This window comes from Rutidosis leptorrhynchoides, chromosome 2 (genome assembly GCF_046630445.1).
Source record: "Rutidosis leptorrhynchoides isolate AG116_Rl617_1_P2 chromosome 2, CSIRO_AGI_Rlap_v1, whole genome shotgun sequence".
Lineage (NCBI taxonomy): Eukaryota > Viridiplantae > Streptophyta > Magnoliopsida > Asterales > Asteraceae > Rutidosis > Rutidosis leptorrhynchoides.
Window position 1 is genome coordinate 496,341,806 of NC_092334.1, and position 22,150 is coordinate 496,363,955.

The 22,150-nt window shown below is 31.9% G+C and overlaps 1 non-coding gene across 1 annotated transcript; it reads left to right on the forward strand.

Annotated features, from left to right (window-relative positions):
- The first annotated feature begins 5,732 nt into the window (after nt 1-5,732).
- LOC139894951 (small nucleolar RNA R71) lies at nt 5,733-5,839 on the forward strand. Its single transcript, XR_011775424.1, has one exon. It is a non-coding gene; the product is annotated as a small nucleolar RNA R71 (small nucleolar RNA).
- The last annotated feature ends 16,311 nt before the right edge of the window (nt 5,840-22,150 follow it).

Consider the following 22,150-nt stretch of genomic DNA (forward strand, 5'->3'; position numbering starts at 1 on the left):
AATGGGGACATTGAAATATAAGGGAGATATAAAGCACGATAACAGCGCATAAATTACAAATCGTGTATATCAATGTTTATCGCAACATAAAGACACGAGAGAATTAAAAGCACTATAACCCCAAGAGCAAAATAGAAGTAAGCAGATTCCTCGGGTAGAAGTTGGAAAAAGAGAATGATTGTTACGATAGTAAGAATAAGGATAAGGATTAGAACTGGAATAAGCATTTCCACAATCTTTTGGATGTATGAACTAAGGAAGGGAGTATGGGAATGGTGAGAATAATGGAACGGAAGAGTTTAATTTATAATGAAAATATCAGACAGAGTAATCGAGGCAGATCATCGTATTTAATTATAGAGATCTTAATTTCCTTATTCGCTGAAGAATCAAATCTTTTAGATTTCAAAGATTTTCTTTAAATTCCTTGAATTCCGGAATTCAACCGAGACAACGTCAAAAGTTAAGACGCACCTTATTTTCTAAAATCAGCAGTGACTACGTCAAAAGTTAAAAACGAACCTCTATTTACTTTATTTCACTATTTAGTGATATCTTCACTCGTACTCTTCGAGTAATCGAATTATCTTGTCCATATTACTCAAAAGTGATAAAACTCTATCTATCAACTCATATTCGTCATGAAAACATTTTTATGGTTAACCGTGACAACCACACTCAAATTTTGGGACGAAATTTCTTTAACGGGTAGGTACTGTGACGACCCGGGAATTTCCGACCAAATTTTAAACTTATTCTTTGTATGATTTCGACACGATAAGCAAAGTCTGTAATACTGAGTCTCACAGATTACACAAATGCATTTGACCTTTGACTATACCCGATGATTCACAAACAATTGTGTGTAAATAAATATGTAAAAATAAATATAAAATTAAATATAAATATAAGTGTATAAATTTGATGTTTTAAATTAATAATGTACACATTAATTATTTGAATTAAAATGTAAAATCATATATAAAATAATTAAGTTACTACCATATGAAATTATATATAATTCAGTTAGAAGTCTTTTCCTCCTTTTAATTGTTTATATTTTTATGTGTACTGGGTCCTTAAATCTGTCGACACCAAATTCTCATCTACCACCTTTCTTAATCTTTCTTTTTGGTGAACCATAACCAATAACCTCGTCTTCACAAACACCCAGTTGTTACTCATTAGAAATCCAGTTCTTTTATTCTTGTTCTTCTTTTGCTATCGATCACTTTTCATAAATTTTTGTTACTCGATCACCGCAAATACCATCACCTAAACCCACTTATAATTCTATTAGTCTTCTTTTCTGTTTTAGATTCAAAACCTCACAAACCACTACTAGCTATTCGTTTTGCTTTGTTGTTGTTGCTTCTACTGCGAGTAAACCCAAGAACCACTTTTCTGTTTCAAATTCGAATTAGTAAACCACCTTTTAATCACCACTAAACCACCATGAATATCACCACCATGCATCACTCTCTTGAAACCCACAACAAACCCATTCCACTGCTACTCGAATTAATCTTGTTGCTCGCACCTATTTCCTGTTCAACCAAACCAAACCCACGAAACTAAGCTGCACCTGCTACGCTTACCCCTTCTGTTTCATATTTTTTTTCCTTTTATTGTCGACAAAACTGCCTGCAAACCGTCACCTAAACCACTTCATATTTTTTTGTTTGCCGACAGCTATTTAACCAAACATACCACCTGCTACTCGTATTCTGATTCATTTTCAGTTAGGAGGAAGTATTTAAGGAAGTTAAGAATGATGGAAGTGGTCGACAAAAATGAAGAATGACAATTATAAACCAAAAACCCCACCTTTTGTCTCCCACTAAATTAGTAAAGCAAGACTAAATGATTAAAACTAGTGAATGGGTAGTGAGCTGTAAAGGAGAAAACATTTGCTTTTATTGTTTCTGAAAACCAGACGAACCCCACCCAGTATATTTTTTTTTCCAGCGACCCACTTGTTTTTGTTTTTCTTCTGTGAACCGTGGAGTTTTAAGAAAACATAAAAGTAATCGAATTATCTCAGCTTTTGTTAGTCTGCCGTGTCCAGCTGTTTTGTTGGGTCATCTAACATAGTTTTCGGTTGGGCATAGATTGGGTCATTGTTGCTTTAAATGAGTTTAGGGAGTACATATTGAGGTGAATGAATAATGATGAGGAACGATGATAATGGAAAAGTTTAAGGTGATTTTATGTTATTAATATATAAGGGATATTGTGATTTCATGTGTATGAGGTAGATGATGATGTCGAGTTAGATGATATGATTATATGAAGATGAATAAATAAGATGATAATGATTCTAGGGTTAGATTCAGTAGATTAAATTGAAGAAGAAAGAAGAATACAGATTGAATGAGTTATAAAAAGTGAAAGGTATAATAAATCAGAAATGCATGGATAGTGGAATGGTTAGGAGAGTAGTATGTTAACGAGGGGTCCTGAGTTCAATTCCCACCTGGTGCAGTCATATTTTTTTTCTCTGTTCTAGCAAGAATTAATTATTCAAGTCAGGCCCATGGAGCTTAAGTAATTATTTATTGGGCCGAATCCTTATCCCATTGCTTGTTGGGTCAAAGAATTGTTGGGCCGAGCTGAGATTAGACGAGTTAAATAAAATCATGGTTATAATAATTTCAATAAATCGTGTTGGATCAAATGGTTATGGGTGCTTGTGAGATAATAGGAGGTCGCGGGTTCGAGTCTCGCCCTGGGTAGCTTATTTCTTTTTACTACTCCTAAGGTATTATTTGTTATTATTATGATTATTATTACAATCATTGATATTATTGTTGTTATCTTTATTGTTAAAGAATATCATTTCTATAAATATCATTTAGGAAAAGTATTATTATTATTATTATTATTATTATTATTATTATTATTATTATTATTATTATTATTATTATTATTATTATTATTATTATTAAATGTTTTGATATTGGTTATAACTTTAAATTATTGGAACTATAGATATAGATTACAAATTTAACATGATGTTATGATAAAATTTATTATTACTAACACTGTTATTTTTATTATCATCATTATATTATCAAAGTAAAGTATCATTATATTTTAAAGATTTCAAAGTTATTACTTTTATTAAAACTATCATTTACAGTAAAAATTAATATTTTTACAGTTATAATTATTTATATTATTATTATTATCATTAACAGAATTATTAACATTATCATATTAAGTATTATAATTATAATTATTACCATTTTTTACCACTATTAATATTATTTTGACTACTATTATAATTAATATATAAATGATATATATATATATATATATATATATATATATATATATATATATATATATATATATATATATATATATATATATATATATATATATATATATATATATATATATATATATATATATATATATATATATATATAATATATTTAATACATATAACATAACAAAATTTAATATTTTTATATATATACAAAATGAACATATATATGTATATATATTATTAACATAAAAATGATATAACTAATACATTTATATAAATATATATATATATATATATATATATATATATATATATATATATATATATATATATATATATATATATATATATATATATATGCGTTCAATTACAACTAAGAATATTAATAAATATACAAATGATATAGGTTCGTGAATCCGAGGCCAACCCTGCATTGTTCCGTTGTTCAAATGACGTCTTATGTATTTTTACTACAAAATACAGTATTGTGAGTTTCATTTTCCCTTTTTACTCTTTATATTTTTGGGCTGAGAATACATGCGCAATTTTTATAAATGTTTTTATGAAATAGACACAAGTAATCAAAACTACATTATATGGTTGAATGATCGAAATCGAATATGCCCCTTTGTATTAAGTCTGGTAATCTAAGAATTAGGGAACAGACACCCTAATTGACGCGAACTCTAAAGATAGATCTATCGGGCCCAACAAGCCCCATCCAAAGTACCGGATGCTTTAGTAATTCGAAATTTATATCATGTTCGAAGGAGGATCCCGGAATGATGGGAATATTCTTATACGTATATTGTGAATGTCGGTTACCAGGTGTTCAATCCATATGAATGATATTTTTGTCTCTATGCATGGGACGTATGTTTATGAGAAATGGAAATACGAAATCTTGTGGTCTATTAAAATTATGAAATGATTATTTATGTTAAACTAATGAACTCACCAACCTTTTGGTTGACATTTTAAAGCATGTTTATTCTCAGGTACGAAAGAAATCTTCCGCTGTGCATTTGCTCATTTTATAGATATTACTTGGAGTCATTCATGGCATATTTCGAAAGACGTTGCATTCGAGTTGTTGAGTTCATCAAGATTATTATTAAGTCAATTATAGTTAGATATTTTATGAAATGGTATGCATGCCGTCAACTTTCGATGTAATGAAAGTATGTCTTTTAAAAACGAATGCAATGTTTGTAAAATGTATCATATAGAGGTCAAATACCTCGTGATGTAATCAACTATTGTGAATCGTTTATAATCGATGTGGACTTTGTCCTGATGGATTAGGACGGGTCCTTTCAGATTTGGTGGTAGAGAGTTTCTGAGTAATGCAGAGAATTCTTCACTTAGTGGAATTTTGTTAGAGTCTGGTATCCTCTCCTTTGTAGAAAGAAGCCTTCGGATGTATCTCTTCTGGTTGGGAACTTTGTACATGGTGTCCAGGAATCTTTCATCAAGTTTGAAGGAATCAACCTTGGATGGTTCTTCTTGTAGCCTTCCAGGGTAAGGTATGCAAACTGGAGTTTCAGGGGTCAGCTTCTGAGTGTATGTCGATTTGTTCTTGAGCCTAGCTTATCTTCTCCTTGGTTCTTCCTCTGAGATTACGGAATCCATTTGCTTAGCTTCTTCTATGTGGGGATTTTGGATAGTATCACTTGGCAATCTTCCCTGCAGTCGGGTTTCAAGGCGTTGTGATAACTGTCCGAGCTGCGTTTCCAAACTTTTGAGTATAGCTAATTGATTTCTCATTAGTATCTCCGTCTAATCTTGTCTGGCCACAGTTCTCTGATTTAGCTGTTGTTGTCCTTAAATGAACTGAGTTAACTGATCATCAGCTCCGAGAGTGGGGTTAGATGCTTTTGTAATCTGGGTGGTAGGGGAATTTTCCTCAACTAGGGAACCAGTGAGTAGAAGTGGTTGATCGTAGGTCAATTGAGATTGTTGGGCTGGATAAGGTGGATAGCGATAGCGGAAAGGTTGATTGCTTCGCAGAAATTGATTAACCCTAGGTGGTTGATTGAATTCGGGATTTGGTGGACGAGCTGGGTATTGAACGTAACAGACTGAACCGTCAGGGTTTTCGTACTCAACTTGATATTCTTCAGTGGGTTGCGGGTTGGTACAATTAACACAAGCCTGAGCTTGGTTAACCTGCTGCGGCTGCATCTTCAATTCTCCGAGTTGCTTGGAAAGAGATTCCATCTTATCCGTGAGGGACTTGATGGCCTCCGTTTGATTGTTAAGTGTAGAGAGTGGGGAAGATGATGAAGTTGTTTCACCATTGTTCCAGTCATGATGATGCATCGTCATATTTTCGAGCAATTCCCATGCTTCGTCTGCGGTTTGGTTCATCAGATTCCCTTGAGCTGTTGCATCGATCGTCGTCCTATGATTTACCGTAAGGCCATTGTAGAAGGTACAGATTTGGGCTGACCGTTCTAACTGGTGATTAGGGCATTTCTTCAGCAGGGTTTTGAAACGCTCCCACGCAGTGTAAAGAGATTCATCATAACTTTGTTTGAAGTTAATGATGTCATTCTTCAACTTGGTTTGTTTAGAAGGAGGGAAATATTTGGTTAGGAATTTAGTAGCCATCTCCGTCCATGGCATGATGGAATCTTTTTCCAATCCTTCAAACCAGGTTTGAGCATGATGAGTGAGAGAATAGGGGAACAAGTATAGCCGGACTATATCTTGTCCTATCCCTGGCTGTTTGTAGGAGTTCGAAAGAGAAATGAATTTATCAAGGTGAGAATTAGGATCAATATTCTGTAATCCATGAAACTGACAGCTATTCCGAATTAGCTGGATGATGTGATGTTTTAACTCGAACGAGTGTCCTTGAGTCTCTGGAAATCTGATTGGTCCTCCTCGACCTTCAATTGAGGGTTTGGTATTTTCTGCTAAAGTAACGCGTAACGCCATTTGATTTCTGATTCGTGCTTCCTTGCGTGCTTTAGAGATTATTGCGTCTGGATCAGGTACGAATAACAACGGCCCTGGTCTAGATCGGGTTTGGGTCATACACTAGGTATGCCTTTTTGTTTTTAATTTTTCGCAAATAAACTTAAAATAAGCTAAGCTAAACTAATTTATTCTAGGATAATCTAATTTAATCTAATTGTAACGTAAGTTAATCTAAGGTAATCTAATCTAAGGTAGTCTAAGGTAATCTAAAGTAATCTAATCTAATTAACTAACTATCCTACGGCGGAATATGTTTTTGGTTCTGGCTACTGATTCCCTGGTATTTCGGTAACAGAGCTCCACACGAACTATTCAACAAACCAAGTGGCCAGGCCGACTACGGAGAGGCAGGATCCTTTTGGTCCTAATATAATTGGTGACTGTTCGGAAAATCCAATAACCAAGTCCGTGTATAATTGTCTTTCTTAGACACCACTAAATGCTTTTGAATAAGTTTGATAGAGAGTAGTATTGCCTGATACCAGTTCCCTGGCAGCGGCGCCAAAAACTGGTATCCTCCAGTGATATGGCCGAAATGGACGGTTTTTATTTGCGCGGTGTCGTCAGGCTGCGGCTCGCCAGGATTAGCCACTCGTGGGAGGAAGGTACTGTTTTAAATTTATATTTAGCGGGGCCTAAATCTTACTACTCCTTATAAGTAAGGGAAGTATGACCTAGAGTCGTATTTTTGAGATATCAGTAGAATCGAACCTATATTTTAGCCTAAGATAGTTAGGGAGTAGTGAATAATTATTTTGGGATTTTCTAATTTATAAGACAGATAAAGTAAATGCGGTAAAATTCGTAATTCAGATAAGGTTAAAGTGAGTGCATACTATGACTTCATCAATTATTCTGCCGAGATTATGGAATGATGGCTCATGAATAGGCAGAGGCCTTGTATTCATTACACTGGTCCTAAATGCCCCTGTCATAAGACATGTCACTGGGTACTGCTCTAGGCTTAAAGATTCTGAATAGACAGCAACGTCCCTTACCCTCGACGCCCGTGCAGTCTGACTACAGGCGTACACGTTCAGACGGCTCATCCAATTGAGCGACTCGGTTGGGTGACGTATTAACATTCCAAAATGGTCTAAACTTTCTTAAGCATAATAGGATACATGGTTTACCATATCCGAGAGACGTGATGTGTTTCAATGGTTTCGTTAATGATTGGTAAAAGATAGCTAGGCCCTTAAAAAGAGTTCAACCATAAAGAACACCATGGCCAAGTCAAGCTAACTTCCATGAACACGTTTGGTTATCCTAACAGTCCAATCCTTTATGTGTCTAAACAAACAGTTCCTTAATTAACTAAGGATCCCTTAAGCGGGGTGCAATGCTTGAGACCGCGTTATGGTGCAGTGTACTGGTCAACACTAACCGTGTTCCATGGCCTTACTTAGCAGAGGTACAACTTACAACAACCGCTGTGCTTCAGCGTGCACGTACGAAGTTTATATGCTTGGTGACTACACTAGCATGGTCTAGGACCAACAATGTACTAAGGGTCTAGTCAGATGTTTCACTACGAAAGAGTCCTTAGTCGGAATCCAAAGCTTGATAGACTTACTACAACTGGTGTGCCTCAGTCGATCTTATGTTGTATCCGATAGACTTCTCTTACCAAGGGGTGACACAGATAGTGTACTCTGAATCGGGGTTCGCGACTTCCCAATAACAGAGCCTATAACTACGTTCTATTAGTTGGAAAAGCGATTAAGTTTAAAGCATAATCGAAAAGCATTTCGACAGCATACACAAACCATAATATTATTTCGGCATTATAACTGCTTACATCATAGCATACACTAAAGATAACTACTCGCTAATCATGGCAACAATATCATAAAACATTATATAAGATAAAGGATAGAAGTACCAGTAGATTAAACGAGTTCTGAATACAAAAGTGACAACTTCAAGACTCCAGACCGCTCCTAATACAATCTTCAGCGTTCTTCTCCGGGTACTAGGTTTCTCGCACGGAGTCGAAGGCCTTGAGAGTATGACTAATTTTGTACAAGAGAGAGAGAGAGAGAGAGAAGTGAATTGAAGTGTGTGTTGGAATGAATGACAAAGAACCTTTAAATAGACTTGGAATTTGCCAAAATACGGCCAGCAGGCCGTTTGGCAGGCCGGATGGTGGCCCGTATTTGGCAGGCCGTATGGCTGGCAGCCCGTTTTCTGAGGGCGTTTGCTGGGCCATGTGGCAGGCCGTATCTCATACAGGCAGGCCGTATGGCAGCCCGTATGGCAGGCCGGTTCTGATGCAGGTCAGCCTTGATTCCCTGGATCGTAACTTGATTTCTTGTCTTTCACCGTTTTCGCTCTAGAATCTTCGTTTTAGCTCCGATTCTCTTGATTCTTTTTGCACCGCCTTCGTAATTACTTATTCTTCAATTCTAACCGACAAAGTAGGTATTTTGTCAACAAAGTTCGAATATTTCTTGTTTTTGTGCCTCAATACCGGGGTGAAAACGTGACTTTTTAGCCGATATCAGTATATAATCGTGACGAGATACTCTGGAAATAAGAGAGAAAATCGCGTTTGGATAGGTTCGTCGGTAAGTGCTTCAGGTTCTTCACCAAGAGGTGAATTCGGTTGGTGGAAAGGATCGCCCTCTTCTCGTCTCCATTGATTAAGTCGATTACGAACCCATCCCCAATTCATCCAGAATTGATGATGGCTGATTGGTTGATCCATTCCGGTTACACTGCTTTCGTAGCTCGAGTGAAACTCCATATCGGAATCCGAGGGACTTAAACTAGTGGAGAGTTCCATTTCATTCGATTGAATGAAAGATTTTTCGATATGAAATGATTTTCCGGCTATCGGATAGTATTCTAATTACATAGAATATCTATATATATATATATATATATATATATATATATATATATATATATATATATATATATATATATAAACAAAAGATTTCGTGGATTACGAAGGAATTTAACGAATATGTTAGGCAAAGTTTACAGTAACAGATACGCTAATATATGAATTTTGTCTATACACTATTCATGCAATCAATGCAGTAAGATGTGTCTAGACTAAGAAAGATAAGCAGGTAATTTCTTAAGGATGATAAGCAGAAAATTTTCGACAAGAAATGATAAGCAAAACTTTTTGACATGCAGACACGGTCGAAGTCTAGACTCACTAATGCATCTTAACAACTATCAGTTAGACACACTAATGCAAGACCTGGTTCTCTAAGATCACCGCTCTGATAGCAACTGAAATTCCCCGTTCATATCGATTATAAACGTTACATAATAATTGATTTCATTGCGAGGTATTTGACCTCTATATGATACATTTTACAAACATTGCATTCGTTTTTAAAAGACAAACTTTCTTTACATAGAAAGTTGATGGCATGCATACCATTTCATAATATATCCAAATTATAAATGACTTAATCTGTCATTTACTTAATAATAATCTTTATTGAACTCAACGACTTGAATGCAACGTCTTTTGAAATATGTCATGAATGACCCCCAGTACTATCTTTAAAATGAGCAAATGCACAGCGAAAGATTTCTTTCAATCCTGAGAATAAACATGCTTTCAAGTGTCAACTAAAAGGTTGGTGAGTTCATTAGTTTATCGTAATCAATCATTTCCATAATTTTTAATAGACCACAAGATTTCATATTTCAATTTCTCATAAACATCATGCATGCATATAGCCATCTACATAAAAATCATTCATATGAATTGAACACCTGGTAACCGACATTAACCATAATGCATAAAATATCCCCACAGACATCGACGTCTGTATAATAATAATCTTGAAGTACTAAAGCCATCCATAGACATGAATGAGAATAAAGCCATCCATACAATATCTATCTTTAGGATTCGCGTCAATTAGGGGTCATTTCCATAATTCTTAGGTTACTAGACTTGAAGGGCGATATTCGATTTCGATAATCCAACCATAGAATGTAATTTCGATTACTTGTGTCTATTTCTTAAAACATTTATAAAAGCAGCGCATGTATTCTCAGTCTCAAAAATATATATTGCAAAAGCATTTAAAAAGGGAGCAAATGAAACTCACTATACGATATTTTGTAGTAAAAAAAATTCATACGACGAAACTCAACAATGCAAGGTTGGCCTCGAATTCATGAACCTATATCATTTGTATGTATATATTAAAACATAAAACTGTAACTGAACAAATTTATTTATTATATCTTAATTTATATATTATGTATATTTAATTTGTGTATATATTCAAAATGATTAATATTTATATAGTTATATCAATATATATATTAAAGATATCTAATTTGTTAAAAATGTTAATATGATTAGTACGTACTTATATGTAATATTACTATAAGTATATTTTTATATTAATAATAGTAACAAAGGTTGTATTCGATTAAAATGGAAATATTAATAATAATAATACTGATAAAAATATTAATTATAGTGATAATAATTATAATAGTGATAAAAATAATAATAATGTCTCTAGAAAATAATACTAATAATAATAATGATAATAATAATAATAATCCTAATAGTAATAAAAATGATAATTTTACTAAAAATTTTATTTTTAATAATATTGATAATTATAATTTTTAATAAAACTAATACTTTTCCTAAAATGATACTTTTCATAATAATGCTAATAATGATAGTTTTAGAAATAATGATATTTATAATAATAATGATAATATTCATAACAATATTGGTTTTAATCATAATGATACTACTAATAATAATAATACTAATAATAATGTTAATACTAATAATAATATTAATAATCATACTTATGCTATTTTTAATTCATAATCATAATATATTAATAATTATTTCTTCATAATCAACATACTTATTATCCTTTAATCATTTTTTATAATTTTAACCATAATAGTAATTTTATTAATGATAATAATAATAATAATAATAATAATAATAATAATAATAATAATAATAATAATAATAATAATAATAATAATAATAATAATAATAATAATAATTAATGATAAAGATAATTAATAATAAAGATAATAATTAATAAAAAAAATATAAATAATATTAATATCAAATTCAATTATTTTAATTATACCCTAAAGAAACCGCGTGGGGCTCTTGATCTCGACAGAAAGAAGGCCATGGCTGCTTCAATTATCAATATCCACATCGACATTAATCCTCATCAATTATCATCTATCGATTTTTAACCATCATCATCATTGCATCTTCATCGTCATTACGATCATTCACCATCGTTATATTGTCATTATCACAGTAACATCATCATCATCTATTATTATCCTCATCTTCGTGTTTGATCACAGTCACAGGTTGTTTATGGATTGGTTTTTTTCAAATAGAACAACAAACGGTAGTAGCAGCATACGTATCAGTAATAGTTTAATTAAAAAGGTGTTTGATTTGGTTTGGTTCGATCCAGAGTAGAAAATGGCAGACACAAATTCAAGATGGTTTGGGTGGGCTTTTACAACAGCAATTATTCATCATCACTTTCGTTCGATATCATCATCTTTTATTATTACATGTCTACATCCCCTTTATTGTGATGGTAACAGGAGCAAAGACGAGCAGCAGCAAAAGCTTTATTCGAAGATGATGGTTTTATAGTGGCTGTAACAGGAACCCAAATAGCAGGTGGTGGTGGCGACGGTTGTAACAGAATTTAGAAAGTAAGTTCGAGTTACAACAATGGAATTCGATGGTGGATGTTGTGATGGTTGAACGATACAGAAATTTCAACAGCAGCAGTAACAGTAAAAGGGGTTTTAGCAAGTGTTTTTAAGATGAGAGAGAGATGAGAGAGAAACAGGTGGTGATCTTCGTGGTGGTTATAGGGTGGTGAAGGTGGGTATTCTTGAATGGGTTTCGAATGGTGGTGAAAGATGGTGGTGGTTCGAATGCTTGATGAAGGTGGTGGGTGTTTTAGATGGTTCGATGGTGATGATTTGGCTGTCGTGAAGGTGGTGGTTGACTTTGGTGATCATGGGTACTGGAATAGGGTGATGATGGTTCGCATGATGGTTGGGGTGATCGGACTAGAACCAAGAACAATTAGCGAGCAAGTGGGGTAATCGTATTTGAGGTGGAGCTCAAAGCAAAGGCAAAGCCATAGCAAGTAATATGCAAGTAATGTGCAAGTAGTAGTGTGACACCCCCAAATAGGGCCTGGGGTATTTGTGTCTAATTATATCAAATCACAGTTGTATAAACGAGAACGACTCTACATGAGACGTTTTGTTGAGTTTTGCAGCGGAAGATAAATATGTCTTTAATTGATATGATATTTAATGAAGACTCCAAGCATAGCAAGCAATCATCATCAAAGCAGTAGATATACAGCGAAAGCAATATTTAAGTACCTGAAAATAAACATGCTTAAAAAGTCAACACGAGGTTGAGTGAGTTCATAGGTTTGTCATAAATAATAATTTCGGTAATAGTGTTAGACCACAAGATTTGTTTTCATAAGTAGATCACTCATATCCAATCAAGTTGATCTCCCGCAGGATCAAAAGTTATGCCAGTGCGTGATATTTAGACTAAACGTTGTTTGCCCCGTGACAAGTTGTTCTGTCCTTGTCGTTTTAATTTCATTATTAAGTAATACAAAGACTTAGTCAAATGTATCGGGGACGTTACTCCCGATAGGCCTATCCCCAATAATTAAGAATGCCGCAGCAATTAAAAATATCACTGTAGGGACTTAGTCGAACATAGCCGGGTATAGCATAGTTTAACAGTTGGTACTGATATTTAGACTAGACTTTTAAGCTTGCCCCGTAACAAGTTATTGTTTATACTTGTCGGTTGGGGACTTGCTGGTCATAGCCCAACATATCACAGTTTAATAGTTGGTACTTGTATTTAGACTAGACTTTCAAGTTTGCCCCGTTACAAGTTATCGTTTATACTTGTCGGTTGGGGACTTGCTGGTCATAGCCCAACATATCACAGTTTAATAGTTGATACGTGTAAAACAGTTATAAAAGTTGCGCATGTATTCTCAGCCCAAAAATGTAAAGAGTAAAAGGGATCATATGAAACACACGATACGATAGTTTGTATGATATGCGTATGATAACACTTGAACAAGTATAGAGATGTCCTCGGATTCACGAACCTATATCAAGTTTATATATTAAAATCTATAATTGTAATTGAACAATTATTTTATTAATGGTGAAATTGTTATTGTTATTTCAATAAATTATATGCTTTATTAAACTATTTTAATTAACTGATTTATTGATAATTGATATATAATAAGTATAATACATATGACTTAATACTTATTTAGTAAAATAATAATAATAATAGTAAATAATAACAATAATAATAATAATAATAATGATAGTAATAATAATAAAGTAAAAGTTTTAATATTATTGTTAATATAGAAATGTAGTTTTAATAAAAATAACACTTTTAATAATAAGGTTAATCATATTGGTGATAATAATGACAACATTAATAATAATACTTATATTAATGATAATAAATAATGATGATAATTTTAATAAATATAATAATAACAAAATGATATTTTTATTAAAAATGTTAATTTAAATGATAATACTAAGGATAGATTTAAAAGTAATAATATTTTTAGTAATAATAATAATAATATTAATTTTAATGATGATGATAATATTAGTAATAATAGTAATAATATAAATGATAATCTTTATAATATTACTCCATTTATTTTAATAATAATAATTAATAATAACTATAATAATAATAATAATAATACTCATAATTATAATAATCATAATAAAAATATTAATATTATAAATGGAAACTACCTTAAGAGCCCTTCTAAAAAAAATGCCCAAGACGGGACTCGAACCCGTGACCTCTCGAAACCCGTCAAGTACCCAAACCAGCTCAACCGATCTATCTTTCTGTTTATATCTCTCTCTGATATATATATATATATATATATATATATATATATATATATATATATATATATATATATATATATATATATATATAAAACCCGTATTTACTAACTCTCCCTCTTCTTCAATCGACCACAACCAAAATCCAATCTAACAGCGAGTTACCCATTTGATTTAAGACTTATAATTGAATAGAATCGACTTGTTGTAATTATTATTGTATTAACAGGAAAATAAAAATAAAAAAAATATAGCAGGAATAGCAAACAGTCGACCGATACTCTTGATGAACATAAACATCAATTTCGAATTTGAGATCGTTTTAAAAGCAACTTTCTATAAGAAATGCATTGCAAATCAAACCTAGAATGTTTCTCAAACATCAATTTGACTGGAATCATTAAAATAAACTCGAATTTTTACCAAGAACAATCGTTTGACTTTTTTAAATAGAAACTTTGACTCGTAAATTTGGATTCGTTTTCAGGAATTGAGATATGGTATTTTGCAGATAGTTTGAATAATTTATTCCTAATAAAACTGCATTTTTAGATTTTGACAATTCATTCGAAATTGAGCTTTTGAATAAAAAAAATGAAACAGAGTTTGCGAGCTTTCAATGGGTTTTTCTGTTTAATTCCTTCGATTAGCTGCAGCGAGTAGTAGTATTTATATGATGATTATGATGGTAAACGACTAATTTAAACAACAAAATCTGATATGATCGATTATATCCTGAGTGGGTGTCGACAATGAATCACAATTAACAGAAATATAAAAATATAAAGTAGATAAATAAAAAAATGCAGATATGATTGATTTAAAAGCAGATATACCTAATTGTTTTTATAGAATAATGAAATCAGATAGGATCACGTTTTAAAAAAATATACAGATAGTGTCTTTACCTAATTTAGGTATTGCTCTCTTTTTCATTTTATTTAATTAAGATTAATAATTAATAATCATATTAATAATAACAAATAATAATGATAAATAATAATAACAATATTACTAAATATCAAAATAATCTTAATAATAAGTATGATATCAAATGATACTAAAAATTGATAATTAATAATAATATCAATAATAATGATAATAAGTATATTAGTAATAATAATACTAATAATGATAGTAATAATAATAATGATAACAGATTATGTTAATGATACTAATAATCATATTAATCATAATAATAATAAATGTTTAATAATAATTTGTCTTAGTTTCATAGTAATAAGAGTAATGATAATTATCAATATCAATAAGAAGATTAATATTATTAATAATAAGTTATATTAATAATGATGATGTAAATAATATATTACTAATACTGATAATAATAATAATGATTGTAATTGATAATATGGTTTAATAATAATACTAATATGTAATAATTGTTCGTGAATCGTCGTTATTTGATAAAAGTTAGGTTTAAATTTTGTCGAAAATTTTTGGGTTGTTATAGTACCTACTCGTTAAAAGAAATTTCGTCCCAAAATTTTAGTTGTTGCCATCAGTCTGCGTTGTTTGTAAACAGCTGAGGATATTTTCGTTTCATTTGGTCTTCACGTTCCCAGGTATACTCGGGGCTTTGCGTGAATTTCAACGGATAGAATATTGTTTTGTTTCGAGCGTTTAAATCTTACGATCCATAAATTCTATTAAGTGCATTTTTTTTATTAATGCGGAGATTTACATAAAGGATTTAACAAGAGTGTTATTTGACTAGGTTATCCTCAAAATGGATGATGACGCTATATACAAGTTTTTCAATATACATGAAATGTGTTATGAATAATAGTGAGCTTATTTAAACCTTGAGCGTTTATGCGACAATATTAGGGTAGATAAAATAGAGAAGAGTTCATGAAAATCATAGTCATGAAATTTGATAGAGATCGTCATTCTTTACAACAAGAATGATGAATATGAGTTGAAAAATAGAGTTTTATCGACATTTAATAATATGGATAAAACGATTCGATTATAGAAAGAGTATAAACGAAGCTATCGTAAAAGAGTGAATGAGAAAATTAAATGTTCGCCTTAACTTTTGACGTAGTTACGATTGATTTTCGGATTTCAAGGAATTAAAGAAATCTTCTAAATCTTTATAAGATTTGATTCTCCGGTAACTACGGAAAATAGAATTTTCTTTAATTAAATACGGTGAATTGCCTCGATTGTTGTGTCTGAAATTTTGCTATAAATTAGCTTCTTCCGTTTCATTATCTTCACCACTTCTATACTTTCTTTCTCAATTCATACTTCCAAAAGTTTTGTTAATATGCTGAATCCAGTTCTTGTTCTTGATCTTATATTGGTTATCACCATAATCATCCTTCTTTTCCAACTCCCACCAGAGGAGTCTGTTTACTTCTACTATGCTCTAGGATTTATTGTGTTTTTAGTTCTCCCGTGTCTTTATATTGCTATACGCATTGATATACACGGTTTGTAATTTCGGTATCGTTATCGGGCTTTATATTTTTCCTTATATGTCGAAGCTTCATGCTTTTGTAAAGCAAGTAACGGTCCAGAATTCGTAGGTATGAAGTTTCAAATGAACCTAGTGTTCTAAGCAGGAAGGAATCGAAATATCACGATTGATTTGTTAAATTACTAGAATTACTGAGGATAGAACTATCAAGAAAATATGTTCTTGATATGTTTAGATATTTAAGTAGAATGTAAGAGTCGTGTAACATGGCAAATGATGATTATAAAGTCTATGAATCATCATCTTCCATTAAAATTTAGCATGACTTACTGTAATATAATCACGTTGGCCTGACGTCATTATATTATACTAACTCATGCTTCAATTCCCAACACTTCTTCAAAACATTTATAACTTGAATTTTACAGAATATAGAAAGTAATACAGTTTCCTTTATGATGTAATAAAGATATCGCAAGGAGACAATTAATTGCGGTCAAGAATCGTTATGAAGATATCTTCAGAAATATAGAGGATATTTATAACGAATGATACAATGATATCTTAGAGTTTCTTAGATCGAAGGATGATAAAGAAGATTTGTCCGTAAAGGTTTAGAGTCAGGAGTAAGGTATTCGTTAATGACCTCAGCAGATACTGAATCATTTGGATTCTTTGAAGGCAGGTTTAATCTTTGTGATTTGTCCACAGCCTCCTTCATACTTTGCTCAATCCATTTTCCAGTCCCAAATCTGAGCTTATACCATTCTTTATCATCAAAGTTTTGGCCCTTAAGACCTTCTACAATGTTTCCTCTGCATTTAATGCAGCCATATTTGAATCATCGGTTATCAATGGTTTCAAGAAATTTTATTTTTAGATGATTAAACGCTAACTGTAATCGTCAACGGATCTAATGGTTGACGAATAGGCGTTATTGATTTGAAAAGTAATGAATGATAATTTCGGTGGTTTAATGTGATAATTCATCATAGAATATGAATGAATATAATTCATGAGAATCAGAATTGAAGAATGTACAATGTAACATATTAATGTGAGATATAAATATTTCTTGGGTATTACCTACCCGTTAACATATTCTTAAAATTAACAGTTTGTACTAAAGAGTTTTAATTACAGTCTTTATGAAAATGTATGTACATATATATTTTCCTTCAGATGTAATCATGGATTTAATGAGTTAATATAATATTAAACTCATTTTGATTTACGGTTGAAGCGAGAATGAATAATCTCCAAAACCTTAGAGATTTCATAATTGTCGCGAAATATTTCGCTAATGAAGTTATGAATCAATACATTCATCGTTACACTTGATTTATTATGAAATGGAGTTTATTGTGTTGAAGCGGTGATTAAGAATTGTTAAGTTATTAACGAAGGGTGTACATTATAGCATATTAGTGAAATGAATTAACCAAGTAGTACATACTAGTTGAGATTCACACGTAATTGCTTAGTACGACAAGATTTATTATTGTTCCAAATCATATAAATATACGGTATACATATATAATTCTTCACGAAGAATGAGTCAATACATCTTAACTCTTTATTGCTAATATTCCTTGGTATCTTTGGGTTGTATGATGTTGATATCTGAGGTACCGAGTGTGATATTGAGGTGTGGGATGCGGATGTTGTTATTGGTGAAGCTGATGGTACTAGTGGTACTGGTCATGCTGCAGGTGCTGCTGCTGGTGTTCGTAGGTTTCGCACCAGATTTTCAGAGCCACTACTCAAGCGCGAAGCTCGTTGTCTTCTTCTATTATTCCGGGATGATTGGCGGTTGGAACAAGGGGGTGAATAAGATCTAAAATCTTCGATATTATATATTCGTGACGGGATACCCTGGAAAGAAGAGAGAAAATGGTGTTTCGGACTGGTTCGCCGGTAAGTGCTTCAGGTTCTTCGCCAAGAGGTGAATTTGGTTGGTGGAAGGGATCACCTTCTTCTTGCCTTCATTGATTGAGTCGGCTACGAACCCATCCCCAATTCATCCAGAATAGATGATGGCTGATTGGTTCGTTTGTTCCGGTTACGCTGCCGTTGGAGCTCGAGGAGTTCAAGAAATTCATATTATGTGTTTGGAATAGGGTTTGATATGAAATGGGTATTGAATACTTACTGATATATTCGTCTCCTTGAATACGTATTTATAGCAAAAAGATTTCCGTAATTTACGGAGGAAATTTAGGAAAAGTGTTAGTCAAAGTCTATTGGGATAGATATGATAAGATATGATGAGATATGATGCGTCCTCCATTTATGTAATAATGGTGGTATGACGTGTTGAGATGATAAATAATAAGTTTGTAACCAGATATTGATTAAAGAATTTCAATTCGTATACTGTGATAACCCAGTGACATTTTCTGGTTCGCAAACCGATGCATAAAGGCATAAGATATGTGAGTGTTTGGAGTAGTAGCAGGAGCTTGTGGACGAACCATTATCTTCAATAACATAAGGGTGTATAGAAGTTTGATAAATCTGATAGGTCATAAGTTTGAAAAAAATTTAAGTGGGATAAAGATGAATATGATATAAACGAAACACTTTATTTTATTAAGAAAGAGGCTTTAAACAAGCCTTCTTATTACACGATTCGGGGATAGAAATAGTTTAAGGCGTAGCCTTTGCATAGATAGAAAATAGGAAGAAAAAAAATAACTAGGAAATATTAAGATTGAAGTAGTCTTCATATTTCTTTTTCTCGTTCTCAACCTTTTTCATAAACTTTTCAACTTTCTCGTTCTTCTCCTTTTGTTCCTCATAAAGATACTCGAGGTTATCATAAAGATTGGAAACATCATTGTTGATTACATGGTACATGTAGTCCCTCATAGAAAGTTGATTATTCATGTGGTCTTCCTCCATCTTAAATCTAAGGTCAACATCTTCTCTCAAATAGGTAAGAGATTGTTTTCCCCAGCGGGTATTGCGTTCTTCATCGTCCTTCACTTTCATCACCTTCTCCATTACTTTTTCTGTGTTATACTTTACAAGTTTTTCTAGCCTTTCGATTTGGGTTTTGAAGGAGTCTATGATGATTTCTTTCAAGATTTTGTTTTCTTTCTCTAGGTTATTTAGACGCGTCTCTATCTGTGCGATGTTTTCACGAGATGGTGAGCTAGCCCTTTTTGATGGACCGGCTTCATCAGCAGTAGCGGTTTCGGTTTGCTTTCTCTTTAGAGATAAGTTTTTAGATGATTCCTCAATAGGCTCTTTTTCGGGCTCGTAGCCTGAGTAGTCACCATTGTAGTTAGGAAGGCTTTGAATAGCTTCCCATTCAGAAGTACTCGTTGGTTTGTATACCGGTGAATGATTAGAGCCCGAGTCAGTAGAATCAATAGGTGTCGCTGTTGAATGTGGTGGCATAATTGGAGAGTAGACAGAGTTCTCAGATTGGCTCAGCATTCTAAGAAATATTAAAGAATTTAATGAGCATAGTTTCTAAGGCATAGTGTAGCATTTAACAGTTAAAGGCAACAATTAAAGGCACTATGGTCAGGGAAAGTTGTAGTCCTACATTGCTAAGGTACCTAATTGTATAAGGCACACATAAAATGCAATCCTGGTTCTCTACAATAACCTGCTCTAATACCAATCTGTGACAACCCCAAATAGGGCCTGGGGTATTTGTGTCTAATTATATCAAATCACAGTTATATGAATGAGAACGACTCTACATGAGACGTTTTGTTAAGTTTTGCAGCGGAAGATAAATATGTCTTTAATTGATATGATATGTAATGAAGACTCCAAGCATAGCAAGCAATCATCATCAAATCAGTAGATATACAGCAGAAGCAATATTTAAGTACCTGAGAATAAACATGCTTAAAAAGTCAACACGAGGTTGAGTAAGTTCATAGGTTTGTCATAAATAATAATTTCGGTAATAGTGTTAGACCACAAGATTTGTTTTCATAAGTAGATCACTCAGATCCAGTCAAGTTGATCTCCCGCAGGATCAAAAGTTATGCCAGTGCGTGATATTTAGACTAAACGTTGTTTGCCCCGTGACAAGTTGTTCTGTCCTTGTCGTTTTAATTTCATTATCAAGTAATACAAAGACTTAGTCAAATATATCGGGGACGTTACTCCCGATAGGCCTATCCCCAATAATTAAGAATGCCGCAGCAATTAAAAATATCATTGTAGGGACTTAGTCGGACATAGCCGGGTATAGCATAGTTTAACAGTTGGTACTGATATTTAGACTAGACTTTCAAGTTTGCCCCGTAACAAGTTATCGTTTATACTTGTCGGTTGGGGACTTGCTGGTCATAGCCCAACATATCACAGTTTAATAGTTGGTACTTGTATTTAGACTAGACTTTCAAGTTTGCCCCGTAACAAGTTATCATTTATACTTGTCGGTTGAGGACTTGCTGGTCATAGCCCAACATATCACAGTTTAATAGTTGATACGTGTAAAACAGTCATAAAAGTTGCGCATGTATTCTCAGCCCAAAAATGTAAAGAGTAAAACGGATCATATGAAACTCACGATACGATAGTTTGTATGATATGCGTATGATAACACTTGAACAAGTACGGAGATGTCCTCGGATTCACGAACCTATATCAAGTTTATATATTAAAATCTATAATTGTAATTGAACAATTATTTTATTAATGGTGAAATTGTTATTGTTATTTCAATAAATTATATCTTTTATTAAACTATTTTAATTAACTGATTTATTGATAATTGATATATAATAAGTATAATACATATGACTTAATACTTATTTAGTAAAATAATAATAATAGTAAATAATAACAATAATAATAATAAAGTAAAAGTTTTAATATTATTGTTAAGATAGAAATGTAGTTTTAATAAAAATAACACTTTTAATAATAAGGTTAATCATATTGGTGATAATAATGACAACATTAATAATAATACTTATATTAATGATAAAAAATAATGATGATAATTTTAATAAAGATAATAATAACAAAATGATATTTTTATTAAAAATGTTAATTTAAATGATAATACTAAGGATAGATTTAAAAGTAATAATATTTTTAGTAATAATAATAATATTAATTTTAATGATGATGATAATATTAGTAATAATAGTAATAATATAAATGATAATCTATATAATATTACTCCACTTGTTTTAATAATAATAATAATTAATAATAACTATAATAATAATAATAGTACTCATAATTATAATAATCATAATAATAATATTAATATTAGAAATGGAAACTACCTTAAGAGCCCTTCTAAAAAAAATGCCCAAGACGGGACTCGAACCCGTGACCTCTCGAAACCCGTCAAGTACCCAAACCAGGTGAACCGATCTATCTTTCTGTTTATATCTCTCTCTGATATATATATATATATATATATATATATATATATATATATATATATATATATATATATATATATATATATATATATATATATATATATATATATAACCTGTATTTACTAAGTCTCC